The following is a 17,115-nucleotide window of genomic DNA, read 5'->3' on the forward strand; positions in this document are numbered from 1 at the left end:
ATGGACTATGTAGATTGCCTAGCGGGCACTTGGACTATGTATGTTCCCTAGCGGGCACGTGGACTATGTATGTTTCCTATGGACTCTTGAACTATGTAAGTTAACTACCGGGCACTTGGACTATGTAGGTTAACTAGCGGGCCCTTGGACTATGTAGGTTACCTAGCGGGTATTTGGACTATGTAGGTAACCTAGCGGGCACTTGGACTATGTATGTTGCATAGCGGGCACTTGGACTTCTAGGTTAACGAATGGGCACTTGGACTATGTATGTTGCATAGCAGGCAATTGTTCTATCTAGGTTAGGTAACGGGCACTTGGACTATCTAGGTTACCTAGCGGGAATTTGGACTATGTAGGTTACCTAGCGGGCACTTGGACTATCTAGGTTTCTTAACGGGCATTTAGATGTCTAGGTTTCTTAGCGGCACTTGGACGATCTAGGTTAACTAGAGGGCACTTGGACTATCTAGGTTAACTAGTGGGCACTTGGATGATCAATGTTAACTAGCGGTCACTTGGACTATCTAAGTTAGCTAACGGGCACATGGACTAAGTACGTCCCCTAGTGGGCACTTGGACACTCTAGGTTAACTAACGGGCACTAGGACTATCTAGGTTACCTAGCGGGCACGTGGACGATCTAGGTTAACTAGCGGGCACTTGGACTATCAAAGTTAACAAGTGAGCCCTAGGACTATGTAGGTTAACTAGCGGGCCCTTGGACTATCTAGGTTACCTATCGCGCACTTGGACTATATAGGTTACCTAGCGGGCACTTGGACTATGTAGGTTACCTAGTGGGCACTTGGACTATCTAGGTTAACAAACGGGCACTTGGAATATGCAGGTAACCTAGCGGGCACTTGGACTGTCTAGGTTACCTAGCGGGCACTTGAACTTCTAGGTTTACGAACGGGCACTTCGACTATCTAGGTTAGGTAACGGGCACTTTGAGTATCTACGTTACCTAGCGGGAACTTGGACAATGTAAGTTACCTAGCGGGCACTTGGACTATCTAGGTTACCTAAGGGGCACTTTGACTATCTAGGTTGCATAGCGGGCACTTGGATTATGTAGGTTAACTAGCGAGCACTTGGATTATCTAGGTTACCTAGCGGGCCCTTGGACTATGTAGGTTTCCTAGCGGGCACTTGGACTATCTAGGTTAACTAACGGGCACTTGGACTATGTAGGTTACCTAGCGGGCACTTGGATGATGTAGGATCCCTATCGGACATTTGGAATACTTAGGTTACCTAGCGGGCACTTGCTCTATCTAGGTTAATTAGCGGACCTTGGACTACGTAGGTTAACTAGCGGGCCCTTGGACTATGTAGGTTAACTAGCGTGCACTTGGACTATCTAGGTGAACTAGCGGGCACTTGGATGATCAATGTTAGCTAGCGGCACTTGGACTATCTAGGTTAGCTAACAGGCACTTGGACTAAGTACGTCCCCTAGTGCGCATTTGGACACTCTAGGTTAACTAACGGGCACTAGGACTATCTAGGTTAACTAGCGGGCACTTGGACTATCTAGGTTACCTAGCTGGCACTAGGACTATGAAGGTTCCCTAGCGGGCACTAGGATTATCTAGAGTACCTCGCGGGCACTTGGACTATGTAGGTCAACTAGCGGGCACTTTGATTATGTAGGTTCCATATCGGGCACTTGGACTATGTAGGTTAACTAGAGGGCATTTGTACTATGTAGGTTACCTAACGGGCACTTGGACTATGTAGGTTCCCTATCGGGCACTTGGAAAATGTAGGTTACCTAGCGGGCACTAGGACTATGTAGGTTACCTAGCGGGCTCTTAGACTATCTAGGTTACCTAGCGGGCACTTGGACTATGTAGGCTCCCTAGCGGTTATTTGGACTATATAGATTACTTAGCGGGCACTTAGAATTTGTAGGTTACCTAACGGGCACTTGGTCTATCTAGGTTTCCTAGCAGGCACTTGAACTATCTACGTTACCTAGCGGGTACTTGGAGTATGTAGGTTACCTACCGGGCTGTTGGACTATCTAGGTTACCTAGCGGGCACTTGGACTATCTGGGTTAAGTAACGGGCACTTGGACTATGTAGGTTCCCTAGCGGGCACTTGGATTATGTAGGTTCCCAATCGGGCACTTGTACTATGTAGGTTAACTAGCGGGCACTTGGACTATGTAGGTCAACTAGCGGGCACTTGGATTATGTAAGTTCCCTATTGGGCACTTAGACTATGTAAGTTCCCTAGCGGGCACATCGACTATGTGGGTTCCCTAGCGGGCATTTGGACTATCTAGGTTACCTAACGGGCACTTGGATTATGTAGGTTCCCTAGCGGGCACTTGGATTATGAAGATTCCCTATCGGGCACTTGAACTATGAAGGTTAACTAGCGGGCATTTGGACCATGTAGGTTACCTAGCTGGCAGCTGGACTATGTAGGTTCCCTATCGGGCACTTGGAGAATGTAGGTTAACTACGGGGCACTAGGACAATGTAGGTTACCTAGCGGGCCCTTGGACTATCTAGGTTACCTAGGGGGAACCTGGACTATGTAGGTTAACTATTGGGCACTTGGACTATCTAGGTTACCTAGCAGGGACTTGGACTATGTACGTTCCCTAGCAGGCCCTTGGACTATCTAGGTTACCGAGCGGGCACTTAGACTATGTACATTACCTAGTGGGCACTTGACCTATGTACGTTCCCTAGCGGGCCCTTGGTCTATCTAGGTTAACTAGCGGGCACTTGCACTATCTAGGTTAACTAGCGAGCACTTGGACTATCTAGGTTAACTAGCGGGCATTTGGACTATTAGGGCCCCTAGAGGGCATTTGGATTATATTGGTTACCTAGCGGGCACTTGGACTATGTAGGTTAACGAACGAGCACTTGGACTATGTAGGTAACCTAGTGGTCACTTGAACTGTCTAGGTTACCTCGCGGGCACTTGGACTATGTAGGTTAACTAGCGGGCACTTGGACTATCTAGGTTACGTAGCTGGCCCTTGGACGATGTAGGTTAACTAGCGGGCCCTTGGACTATGTAGGTTAACTAGCGGGCCCTTGGACGATGTAGGTTAACTAGCGGGCCCTTGGACTATATAGGTTAACTAGCGGGCCCTTGGACTATATAGGTTACCTAGTGGGCACTTGGATGATCTAGGTTAACTAGCAGGTACTTGGACTATGTAGGTTAACTAGCGGGCCATTGCACTATGTAGATTCCATAGCGGGCACTTGGACTATGTATGTTCCAGAGCGGGCACTTGGACTATGTAGGTTCCTTAGCAGTCACTTGGACTAAGTAGGTTCCAGAGCGGGCACTTGGACTATCTAGGTTCCCTAGCGGGCACTTGTACTATGTAGGTTAATTAGCGGACACTTGGACGATCTAGGTGAACTAGCGGGTACTTGGATTATGTAGGTTAACTAGCGGGCCCTTGAACTATGTAGATTAACTAGCGGCACTTGCACTATCTACATTAACTATCGGGCCCATGGACTATGTAGATTGCCTAGCGGGCACTTGGAATATGTAGGTTCCCTAGCGGGCACTTGGACTCTGTATGTTCCCTACGGACACTTGAACTATGTAAGTTAACTACCGGGCACTTGGACTATGTAGGTTAACTAGCGGGCCCTTGGACTATCTAGGTTACCTAGCGGGCATTTGGACTATGTAGGTAACCTAGCGGGCACTTGGAGAGTCTAGGTTACCTAGCGGGCCCTTGGACTTCTAGGTTTACGAACGGGCACTTGGACTATGTATGTTGCATAGCGGGCAATTGGACTATCTAGGTTAGGTAACGGGCACTTGGACTATCTAGGTTTCTTAGCGGGCACTTGGACGATCTAGGTTAACTAGAGTGCACTTGTACTATCTAGGTTAACTAGCGTGCACTTGGACAATCTAGGTTTTAAGCGGGTACTTGGACTATGTAGGTTAACTAGCGGGCCCTTGGACTATGTAGATTAACTAGCGGCACTTGGACTATCTAAGTTAACTAGCGGGCCCTTGGACTATGTAGATTCCCTAGCGGGCATTTGGACTATATAGATAACCTAGCAGGCACTTAGATTTTGTAGGTTACCTTGCGGCACAAGAACTATCTAGGTTACCTAGCTGGCACTTGAACTATCTACGTTATAGCGGGTTTTTGGAGTATGTAGGTTACCTAGAGGGCTGTTGGATTATCTAAGTTACCAAGGGGGCACTGGGACTATCTAGGTTAACTAAGGGGAACTTGGACTATGTAGGTTCCCTAGCGGGCCCTTGGAATATGTAGGTTCCCTAGCGAGCACTTGGACTATGTGGGTTCCCTAGCGGGCATTTGGACTATCTAGGTTACCTAACGGGCACTTGAACTTTGTAGGTTCCCTAGCGGGCACTTGGATTATGTAGGTTAACTAGTGGGCATTTGGACTATGTAGGTTACCTAGCGGGCACATGGACTATGTAGGTTACCTAGCGGGCACTTGGACTATATAGGTTCCCTATCAGGCATTTGGACTATGTAGGTTACCTAGCGGGCCCTTGGACTATCTAGGTTACCTAGGGGGAACCTGGACTATGTAGGTTAACTAGTGGGCACTTGGACTATCTAGGTTACCTAGCAGGCACTTAGACTATGTAGGTTAACTAGCGGGCACTTGGATTATGTAGGTAACCTAGCGGGCACTTGGACTATGTACGTTCCCTAGCGGGCACTTGGACTATCTACGTTACCTAGCGGGCACTTGGACTATGTACGTTACCTAGCGGGCACTTGGACTATGTACGTTTCCTAGCGTGTATTTGGACTAGATAGGTTCCCTAGCGGGCACTTGGTCTATCTAGGTTAGCTAGCGGGCACTTGGACTATCTAGGTTAACTAGCGAGCACTTGGACCATGTAGGTTAACTAGCGGGCATTTGGATTATTAGGGCCCCTAGCGGGCATTTGGACTATATTGGTTACCTAGCGGGCACTTGGACTATGTGGGTTAACGAACGTGCACTTGGACTATGTAGGTAACCTAGTGATCAATTGAACTGTCTAGGTTACCTAGCGGGCACTTAGACTATGTAGGTTAACTAGCGGGCACTTGGACTGTCTAGGTTAACTAGCGGTCCCTTGGACGATGTAGGTTAACTAGCGGGCCCTTGCACTATGTAGGCTAACTAGCGGGCCCATGGATTATGTAGGTTTACTAGCAGACACTTTGACTATCTAGATTAACTAGCGGGCACTTGGACTAGATAGGTCCCCTAGCGGGCACTTGGACTATCTAGGTTAGGTAACGGGCACAAGAACTATCTAGGTTACCTAGCTGGCACTTGAACTATCTACGTTATAGCGGGTTCTTGGAGTATGTAGGTTACCTAGCGGGCTGTTGGACTATTAGGGCCCCTAGCGGGCATTTGGACTATATTGGTTACCTAGCGGGCACTTGGACTATGTGGGTTAACGAACGTGCACTTGGACTATGTAGGTAACCTAGTGATCAATTGAACTGTCTAGGTTACCTAGCGGGCACTTAGACTATGTAGTTTCCCTAGCGGGCATTTGGACTATCTAGGTTACCTAGCAGGCACTTTGAATATCTAGGTTAACTAATGGGCACTTGGACTATGTAGGTTGCCTAGCGGGCACTTGGATTATGTAGGTTCCCTATAGGGCACTTGGACTTTGTAGGTTAACTAGCGGGCACTTGGACTGTCTAGGTTACCTAGTGGGCACTTGGATTATCTCGGTTAACGAACGGGCACTTGGATTATCTAGGTTAACGAACGGGCACTTGGACTATGTAGGTTACCTGGCCGCCAATTTGACTATCTAGGTTAGCTAACAGGCACTTGGACTATCTAGGTTCCCTAACGGGCACTTGTACTATGTAGGTTACCTAGCTGGCACTTTGACTATGTAGGTCAACTAGTGGGCCCTTGGACTATCTAGGTTAGCCAACGGGCACTTAGATTATGTAGGTTAACTAGCGGGAACTTGGGATATGTAGGATAACTAGCGGGCCCATGGACTATGTAGGTTTACTAGCGGGCCCTTGGACTATCTAGGTTCCCTAAAGGGCACTTGGACTATCTAGGTTCCCTTAAGGGCACTTGGACTATGTAGGCTAACTAGGGGGCCCTTGATGATCTAGGTTACCTAGCGGGTACTTGAACTATCTAGGTTACCTAGCGGGTTCTTGGACTATGTACGTTCCCTAGCGGGCACTTGGACTATCTATGTTAACTAGCGGGCACTTGGAATATGTAGGTTAACTAGCGGACACTTGCACTATGTAGGTTACCTAGCAGGCACTTGGACTATCTTGGTTACCTAGCGGGCACTTGGACTATGTAGGCTAACTAGGGGGCCGTTTGATGATCTAGGTTACCTAGCGGGTACTTGAACTATCTAGGTTACCTAGCGGGCACTTTTACTATGTACGTTCCCTAGCGGGCACTTGGACTATCTATGTTAACTAGCGGGCACTTGGAATATATAGGTTAACTAGCAGACACTTGCACTATGTAGGTTACCGAGCAGGCACTTGGACTATCTAGGTTAGCCAACGGGCACTTAGATTATGTAGGTTAACTAGCGGGCACTTGGAATATGTAGGTTAAGTAGCAGACACTTGCACTATGAAGGTTAACTAGTGGGCCCATGGACTATGTAGGTTTACTAGCGGGCCCTTGGAATATCTAGGTTCCCTAAAGGGCACTTGGACTATCTAGGTTACCGAACAGGCACTTGGACTATCTAGGTTACCTAGTGGGCACTTGGACTATGTAGGCTAACTAGGGGGCCCTTGGACGATCTAGGTTAATTAGTGGGCCCTTGGACTATGTAGGTTAACTAGCGGGCACTTAGACAATCTAGGTAACTAGCGGGCACTTGGAAGATCTAGGTTAACTAGCGGGCACTTGGACTATCAAAGTGAACAAGTGAGCCCTTGGACTAGGTAGGGTAACTAGCGGGCCCTTGGACTATCTAGGTTACGTAGCGGGCACTTGGTATATAGGTTAACTAGTGGGCACTTGGACTATGTAGGTTAACTAGAGGACACTTGGACTATCTAGGTTAACTAGTGGGCCCTTGGAAAATGTAGGTTAACTAGTGGGCACTTGGACTATCTAGGTTACCTAGCGGGCACTTGGACTATCTAGGTTACCTAGCGGGCACTTGGACTATGTAGGTTACCTAGTGGGCACTTGGACTTCTAGGTTAACGAATGGGCACTTGGAATATGTAGGTTCCCTAGAGGGCACTAGGACTCTGTATGTTCCCTACGGACACGTGAAGTATGTAAGTTAACTACCGGGCACCTGGACTATGTAGGTTAACTAGCGGGCCCTTGGACTATCTAGGTTACCTAGCGGGCACTTGGACTATGCAGGTTAACTACCGGGCACATGCACTATCTAGGTTACCGAACGGGCATTTGGACTATGTAGGTAACCTAGCGGGCACTTGGAGAGTCTAGGTTACCTAGCGGGCCCTTGGACTTCTAGGTTAACGAACGGGCACTTGGACTATGTATGTTGCATAGCGGGCAATTGGACTATCTAGGTTAGGTAACGGGCACTTGGACTATCTAGGTTACCTAGCGGGAACTTGGACAATGTAAGTTACCTAGCGGGCACTTGGACTATCTAGGTTACCTAATGGGCACTTTGACAATCTAGGTTACATAGCGGCACTTGAACTATGTAGGTTAACTAGCGGGCTTTGAACTATGTAGATTAACTAGCGGCACTTGGACTCTCTACATTAACTAGCGGGCCCTTGGACTATGTAGATTGCCTAGCGGGCACTTGGAATATGTAGGTTCCCTAGCGGGCACTTGGACTCTGTATGTTCCCTACGGACACGTGAACTATGTAAGTTAACTACCGGGCACTTGGACTATGTAGGTTAACTAGCGGGCCCTTGGACTATCTAGGTTACCTAGCGGGCACTTGGACTATGCAGGTTAACTACCGGGCACTTGCACTATCTAGGTTACCGAACGGGCATTTGGACTATGTAGGTAACCTAGCGGGCACTTGGAGAGTCTAGGTTACCTAGCGGGCCCTTGGACTTCTAGGTTAACGAACGGGCACTTGGACTATGTATGTTGCATAGCGGGCAATTGGACTATCTAGGTGAGGTAACGGGCACTTGGACAGTCTAGGTTTCTTAGCGGGCACTTGGACGATATAGGTTAACTAGAGGGCACTTGGACTATCTAGGTTAACTAGCGTGCACTTGGACTATCTAGGTTTTTAGCGGGTACTTGGACTATGTAGGTTAACTAGTGGGCATTTGGACTATGTAGGTTACCTAGCGGGCACATGGACTATGTAGGTTACCTAGCGGGCACTTGGACTATATAGGTTCCCTATCAGGCATTTGGACTATGTAGGTTACCTAGCGGGCCCTTGGACTATCTAGGTTACCTAGGGGGAACCTGGACTATGTAGGTTAACTAGTGGGCACTTGGACTATCTAGGTTACCTAGCAGGCACTTAGACTATGTAGGTTAACTAGCGGGCACTTGGATTATGTAGGTAACCTAGCGGGCACTTGGACTATGTACGTTCCCTAGCGGGCACTTGGACTATCTACGTTACCTAGCGGGCACTTGGACTATGTACGTTACCTAGCGGGCACTTGGACTATGTACGTTTCCTAGCGTGTATTTGGACTAGATAGGTTCCCTAGCGGGCACTTGGTCTATCTAGGTTAGCTAGCGGGCACTTGGACTATCTAGGTTAACTAGCGAGCACTTGGACCATGTAGGTTAACTAGCGGGCATTTGGATTATTAGGGCCCCTAGCGGGCATTTGGACTATATTGGTTACCTAGCGGGCACTTGGACTATGTGGGTTAACGAACGTGCACTTGGACTATGTAGGTAACCTAGTGATCAATTGAACTGTCTAGGTTACCTAGCGGGCACTTAGACTATGTAGGTTAACTAGCGGGCACTTGGACTGTCTAGGTTAACTAGCGGTCCCTTGGACGATGTAGGTTAACTAGCGGGCCCTTGCACTATGTAGGCTAACTAGCGGGCCCATGGATTATGTAGGTTTACTAGCAGACACTTTGACTATCTAGATTAACTAGCGGGCACTTGGACTAGATAGGTCCCCTAGCGGGCACTTGGACTATCTAGGTTAGGTAACGGGCACAAGAACTATCTAGGTTACCTAGCTGGCACTTGAACTATCTACGTTATAGCGGGTTCTTGGAGTATGTAGGTTACCTAGCGGGCTGTTGGACTATTAGGGCCCCTAGCGGGCATTTGGACTATATTGGTTACCTAGCGGGCACTTGGACTATGTGGGTTAACGAACGTGCACTTGGACTATGTAGGTAACCTAGTGATCAATTGAACTGTCTAGGTTACCTAGCGGGCACTTAGACTATGTAGTTTCCCTAGCGGGCATTTGGACTATCTAGGTTACCTAGCAGGCACTTTGAATATCTAGGTTAACTAATGGGCACTTGGACTATGTAGGTTGCCTAGCGGGCACTTGGATTATGTAGGTTCCCTATAGGGCACTTGGACTTTGTAGGTTAACTAGCGGGCACTTGGACTGTCTAGGTTACCTAGTGGGCACTTGGATTATCTCGGTTAACGAACGGGCACTTGGATTATCTAGGTTAACGAACGGGCACTTGGACTATGTAGGTTACCTGGCCGCCAATTTGACTATCTAGGTTAGCTAACAGGCACTTGGACTATCTAGGTTCCCTAACGGGCACTTGTACTATGTAGGTTACCTAGCTGGCACTTTGACTATGTAGGTCAACTAGTGGGCCCTTGGACTATCTAGGTTAGCCAACGGGCACTTAGATTATGTAGGTTAACTAGCGGGAACTTGGGATATGTAGGATAACTAGCGGGCCCATGGACTATGTAGGTTTACTAGCGGGCCCTTGGACTATCTAGGTTCCCTAAAGGGCACTTGGACTATCTAGGTTCCCTTAAGGGCACTTGGACTATGTAGGCTAACTAGGGGGCCCTTGATGATCTAGGTTACCTAGCGGGTACTTGAACTATCTAGGTTACCTAGCGGGTTCTTGGACTATGTACGTTCCCTAGCGGGCACTTGGACTATCTATGTTAACTAGCGGGCACTTGGAATATGTAGGTTAACTAGCGGACACTTGCACTATGTAGGTTACCTAGCAGGCACTTGGACTATCTTGGTTACCTAGCGGGCACTTGGACTATGTAGGCTAACTAGGGGGCCGTTTGATGATCTAGGTTACCTAGCGGGTACTTGAACTATCTAGGTTACCTAGCGGGCACTTTTACTATGTACGTTCCCTAGCGGGCACTTGGACTATCTATGTTAACTAGCGGGCACTTGGAATATATAGGTTAACTAGCAGACACTTGCACTATGTAGGTTACCGAGCAGGCACTTGGACTATCTAGGTTAGCCAACGGGCACTTAGATTATGTAGGTTAACTAGCGGGCACTTGGAATATGTAGGTTAAGTAGCAGACACTTGCACTATGAAGGTTAACTAGTGGGCCCATGGACTATGTAGGTTTACTAGCGGGCCCTTGCAATATCTAGGTTCCCTAAAGGGCACTTGGACTATCTAGGTTACCGAACAGGCACTTGGACTATCTAGGTTACCTAGTGGGCACTTGGACTATGTAGGCTAACTAGGGGGCCCTTGGACGATCTAGGTTAATTAGTGGGCCCTTGGACTATGTAGGTTAACTAGCGGGCACTTAGACAATCTAGGTAACTAGCGGGCACTTGGAAGATCTAGGTTAACTAGCGGGCACTTGGACTATCAAAGTGAACAAGTGAGCCCTTGGACTAGGTAGGGTAACTAGCGGGCCCTTGGACTATCTAGGTTACGTAGCGGGCACTTGGTATATAGGTTAACTAGTGGGCACTTGGACTATGTAGGTTAACTAGAGGACACTTGGACTATCTAGGTTAACTAGTGGGCCCTTGGAAAATGTAGGTTAACTAGTGGGCACTTGGACTATCTAGGTTACCTAGCGGGCACTTGGACTATCTAGGTTACCTAGCGGGCACTTGGACTATGTAGGTTACCTAGTGGGCACTTGGACTTCTAGGTTAACGAATGGGCACTTGGAATATGTAGGTTCCCTAGAGGGCACTAGGACTCTGTATGTTCCCTACGGACACGTGAAGTATGTAAGTTAACTACCGGGCACCTGGACTATGTAGGTTAACTAGCGGGCCCTTGGACTATCTAGGTTACCTAGCGGGCACTTGGACTATGCAGGTTAACTACCGGGCACATGCACTATCTAGGTTACCGAACGGGCATTTGGACTATGTAGGTAACCTAGCGGGCACTTGGAGAGTCTAGGTTACCTAGCGGGCCCTTGGACTTCTAGGTTAACGAACGGGCACTTGGACTATGTATGTTGCATAGCGGGCAATTGGACTATCTAGGTTAGGTAACGGGCACTTGGACTATCTAGGTTACCTAGCGGGAACTTGGACAATGTAAGTTACCTAGCGGGCACTTGGACTATCTAGGTTACCTAATGGGCACTTTGACAATCTAGGTTACATAGCGGCACTTGAACTATGTAGGTTAACTAGCGGGCTTTGAACTATGTAGATTAACTAGCGGCACTTGGACTCTCTACATTAACTAGCGGGCCCTTGGACTATGTAGATTGCCTAGCGGGCACTTGGAATATGTAGGTTCCCTAGCGGGCACTTGGACTCTGTATGTTCCCTACGGACACGTGAACTATGTAAGTTAACTACCGGGCACTTGGACTATGTAGGTTAACTAGCGGGCCCTTGGACTATCTAGGTTACCTAGCGGGCACTTGGACTATGCAGGTTAACTACCGGGCACTTGCACTATCTAGGTTACCGAACGGGCATTTGGACTATGTAGGTAACCTAGCGGGCACTTGGAGAGTCTAGGTTACCTAGCGGGCCCTTGGACTTCTAGGTTAACGAACGGGCACTTGGACTATGTATGTTGCATAGCGGGCAATTGGACTATCTAGGTGAGGTAACGGGCACTTGGACAGTCTAGGTTTCTTAGCGGGCACTTGGACGATATAGGTTAACTAGAGGGCACTTGGACTATCTAGGTTAACTAGCGTGCACTTGGACTATCTAGGTTTTTAGCGGGTACTTGGACTATGTAGGTTAACTAGCGGGCCCTTGGACTATGTAGATTAACTAGCGGCACTTGGAATATCTACGTTAACTAGCGGGCCCTTGGACTATGTAGATTCCCTAGCGGGCATTTGGACTATATAGATAACCTAGCAGGCACTTAGACTTTGTAGGTTACCTAGCGGCACAAGAACTATCTAGGTTACCTAGCTGGCACGTGAAGTATCTACGTTATAGCGGGTTTTTGGAGTATGTAGGTTACCTAGAGGGCTGTTGGATTATCTAAGTTACCAAGCGGGCACTGGGACTATCTAGGTTAACTAACGGGAATTTGGACTATGTAGGTTCCCTAGCGGGCCCTTGGACTGTGTAGATTCCCTAGCGAGCACTTGGACTATGTGGGTTCCCTAGCGGGCATTTGGACTATCTAGGTTACCTAATGGGCACTTGGACAATGTAGGTTCCCTAGTGGGCACTTGGATTATGTAGGTTCCCTATCGGGCACTTGGATCATGTAGGTTAACTAGTGGGCATTTGGACTATGTAGGTTACCTAGCGGGCACATGGACTATCTAGGTTAACTAGCGGGCCCTTGGACGATGTAGGTTAACTAGCGGGCCCTTGCACTATGAAGGCTAACTAGCGGGCCCATGGATTACGTAGGTTTACTAGCAGACACTTTGACTATCTAGGTTAAATAGCGGGCACTTGGACTACGTAGTTTCCCTAGCGGGCATTTGGACTATTTAGGTTACCTAGCGGGCACTTGGACTATGTAGGTTACCTAGCGGGCACTTGGACTATGTAAGTTGCCTAGCGGGCACTTGGATTATGTAGGTTCCCTATAGGGCACTTGGACTTTGTAGGATAACTAGCAGGCACTTGGACTGTCTAGGTTACCTAGTGGGCACATGGATTATCTCGGTTAACGAACGGGCACTTGGATTATCTAGGTTAACGAACGGGCACTTGGACTATGTAGGTTACCTGGCCGCCTCTTGGACTATCTAGGTTAGCTAACAGGCACTTGGTCTATCTAGGTTCCCTAGCGGGCACTTGTACTACGTAGGTTACCTAGCTGGCACTTTGACTATGTAGGTCAACTAGCGGGCCCTTGGACTATCTAGGTTAGCCAACGGGCACTTAGATTATGTAGGTTAACTAGCGGGAACTTGGAATATGTAGGTTAACTAGCGGGCCCTTGGAATATGTAGGTTTACTAGCGGGCCCTTGGACTATCTAGGTTCCCTAAAGGGCACTTGGACTATCTAGGTTCCCTTAAGGGCACTTGGACTATCTAGGTTACCTAGCGGGCACTTGGACTATGTAGGCTAACTAGGGGCCCCTTTGATGATCTAGGTTACCTAGCGGGTACTAGAACTATCTAGGTTACCTAGCGGGCACTTGGACTATGTACTTTTCCTAGCGGGCACTTGGACTATCTATGTTAACTAGCGGGCACTTGGAATATGTAGGTTAACTAGCGGACACTTGCACTATGTAGGTTACCTAGCAGGCACTTGGACTATCTAGGTTAGCCAACGGGCACTTAGATTATGTAGGTTAACTAGCGGGCACTTGGAATATGTAGGTTAAGTAGCGGACACTTGCACTATGAAGGTTAACTAGCGGGCCCATGGACTATGTAGGTTTACTAGCGGGCCCTTGGACTATCTAGGTTCCCTAAAGGGCACTTGGACTCTCTAGGTTACCGAACAGGCACTTGGACTATCTAGGTTACCTAGTGGGCACTTGGACTATGTAGGCTAACTAGGGGGCTCTTGGACGATCTAGGTTAATTAGTGGGCCCTTGGACTATGTAGGTTAACGAGCGCGCACTTGGACAATCTAGGTAACTAGCGGGCACTTGGAAGATCTAGGTTAACTAGCGGGCACTTGGACTATCAAAGTGAACAAGTGAGCCCTTGGACTAGGTAGGTTAACTAGTGGGCCCTTGGACTATCTAGGTTACGTTGCGGGCACTTGGTATATAGGTTAACTAGCGGGCACTTGGACTATGTAGGTTAACTAGCGGGCACTTGGACTACTAGGTTACCTAGCGGGCACTTGGACTATCTAGGTTATGTAGCAGGCACTTGGTATATAGGTTAAAGAGTGGGCACTTGGACTATATAGGCTAACTAGCGGACACTTGCACGATCTAGGTTAACTACCGGGCCCTTGCACTATGTAGGTTAACTAGCGGGCCCATGGATTATATAGGTTTACTAGCAGGCACTTGGACTATCTAGGTTAACTCGTGGGCCCTTGGACTATGTAGGTTACGTAGCGGGCACTTGGACTATCTAGGTTACCTAGCGGGCACTGGGACTATATAGGTTACCTAGTGGGCACTTGGACTTCTAGGTTAACGAATGGGCACTTGGAAAATGTAGGTTGCCTAGCGGGCACTTGGAAAATCTAGGTTAGGTAACGGGCACTTGGACTACCTAGGTTACCTAGCGGGAACTTGGACAATGTAAGTTACCTAGCGGGCACTTGGACTATCTAGGTTACCTAACGGGCACTTTGACTATCTAGGTTACATAGCGGCACTTGGACTATGTAGGTTAACTAGCGAGCACTTGGACTCTAGGTTATCTAGCGGACACTTGGACTATCTAGGTTACCTAATGGGCCCTTGGACTATGTAGGTTTCCTAGCGGGCACTTGGACTATCTAGGTTAACGAACGGGCACTTGGACTATGTAAGTAACCTAGCGGGCACTTGGACAGTCTAGGTTACCCAAGGGGGAACTTGGACTATCTAGGTTAAGGAACGGGCACTTGGACAATGTAGGTTACCTAGCGGGCACTTGGACTATCTAGGTTAGATAGCGGGCACTTGGATTATCTAGGTCAACTAGTGGGCCCTTGTACTATGTAGGCTAACTAGCGAGCATTTGGACTATCTAGGTTAACTAGCGGACCTTGGACTATGTAGGTTAACTAGGGGGCCTTTGGACTATGTAGGTTAACTTGCGGGCACTTTGACGATCTAGCTTAACTAGAGGGCACTTGAACTATCTAGGTTAACTAGCGGGCACTTGGATGATCAATGTTAACTAGCGGGCACTTGGACTATCTAGGTTAGCTAATGGGCACATGGACTAAGTACGTCCCCTAGGGGGCACTTGGTCTATCTAGGTTAACTAACGGGCACTTGGACTATCTAGGTTACCTAGCGGGCACTTGTAGTATCTAGGATACCTTAGCTGGCACTTGGACTATGTAGGTCAACTAGCGGGCCCTTGGACTATCAAGGTTAGCTAACGGGCACTTAGATTATGTAGGTTAACTAGCGGGCACTTGGAATATGTAGGTTAACTAGCGGGCCCTTGGAATATGTAGGTTTACTTGCGGGCCCTTCGACTATCTAGGTTCCCTAAAGGGCACTTGTACTATCTAGGTTACCGAAAAGGCACTTGGACTATCTAGGTTACCTAGCGGGCACTTGGATTATGTAGGCTAACTAGGGGGCCCTTGGACTATCTAGGTTACCTAGCGGGTACTTGAACTATCTAGGTTAACTAGCGGGCACTTGGACTATGTAGGTTAACTAGCGGACACTTGCACTATGTAGGTTAACTAGCGTTCCCTTGGACTATCTAGGTTACGTAGCGGGCACTTGGTATATAGGTTAAAGAGCGGGCACTTGGACTATATAGGTTAACTAGCGGGCCCTTGCACTATGTAGGTTAACTAGCGGGCCCATGGATTATATAGGTTTACTAGCAGGCACTTGGACTATCTAGGTTAACTAGCGGGCACATGGACTATGTAGTTTCCCTAGCTGGCATTTAGACTATTTAGGTTACCTAGCGGGCACTTGGACTATCTAGGTTACCTAGCAGGCACTTTGACTATTTAGGTTAACTAACGGGCACTTGAACTATGCAGGTTGCCTAGAGGGCACTTGGATTATGTAGGTTCCCTATAGGGCACTTGGACTTTGTAGGTTAACTAGCGGGCACTTGGACAGTCTGGGTTACCTAGTGGGCACTTGGATTATCTTGGGTAACGAACGGGCACTTGGATTATCTTGGTTAACGAACGGGCAATTGGACTATGTAGGTTACCTAGCTGCCACTTGGATTATCTAGTTTAGCTAACAGGCAATTGGACTATCTAGGTTCCCTAGCGGGCACTTGTACTACCTAGGTTACCTAGCTGGAACTTTGACTATGTAGGTCAACTAGCAGGCCCTTGGACTATCTAGGTTAGCCAACAGGCACTTAGATTATGTAGGTTAACTAGCGGGAACTTGGAATATGTAGGTTAACTAGCGGGCCCATGGACTATGTAGGTTTACTAGCGGGCCCTTGGACTATCTAGGTTACCTAGCGGGCACTTGGACTGTCTAGGTTTTATAGCGGGCACTTGGACTATGTAGGTTACCTAGTGGGCACTTGGACTTCTAGGTTAACGAATGGGCACTTGGAAAATGTAGGTTGCCTAGCGGGCACTTGGAATATTTAGGTTAGGTAACGGGCACTTGGACTATCTAGGTTACCTAGCGGGAACTTGGACAATGTAAGTTACCTAGCGGGCACTTGGACAATCTAGGTTACCTAACAGGCACTTTGACTATCTAGGTTACATAGTGGCACTTGGACTATGTAGGTTAACGAGCGGTCCCTTGAACTATGTAGATTGCCTAGCGGGCACTTGGAATATGTAGGTTCCCTAGCGGGCAATTGCACTATCTAGGATACCGAACGGGCATTTGGACTATGTAGGTAACCTAGCGGGCACTTGGAGAGTCTAGGTTACCTAGCGGGCCCTTGGACTTCTAGGTTAACGAACGGGCACTTGGACTATGTATGTTGCATAGCGGGCAATTGGACTATCTAGGTTAGGTAACGGGCACTTGGACTATCTAGGTTTCTTAGCGGGCACTTGGACGATATAGGTTAACTAGAGGGCACTTGGACTATCTAGGTTAACTAGCGTGCACTTGGACTATCTAGGTTTTTAGCGGGTACTTGGACTATGTAGGTT

The sequence above is a fragment of the Tenrec ecaudatus genome, assembly GCF_050624435.1.
Source record: "Tenrec ecaudatus isolate mTenEca1 chromosome 7 unlocalized genomic scaffold, mTenEca1.hap1 SUPER_7_unloc_4, whole genome shotgun sequence".
NCBI lineage: Eukaryota > Metazoa > Chordata > Mammalia > Afrosoricida > Tenrecidae > Tenrec > Tenrec ecaudatus.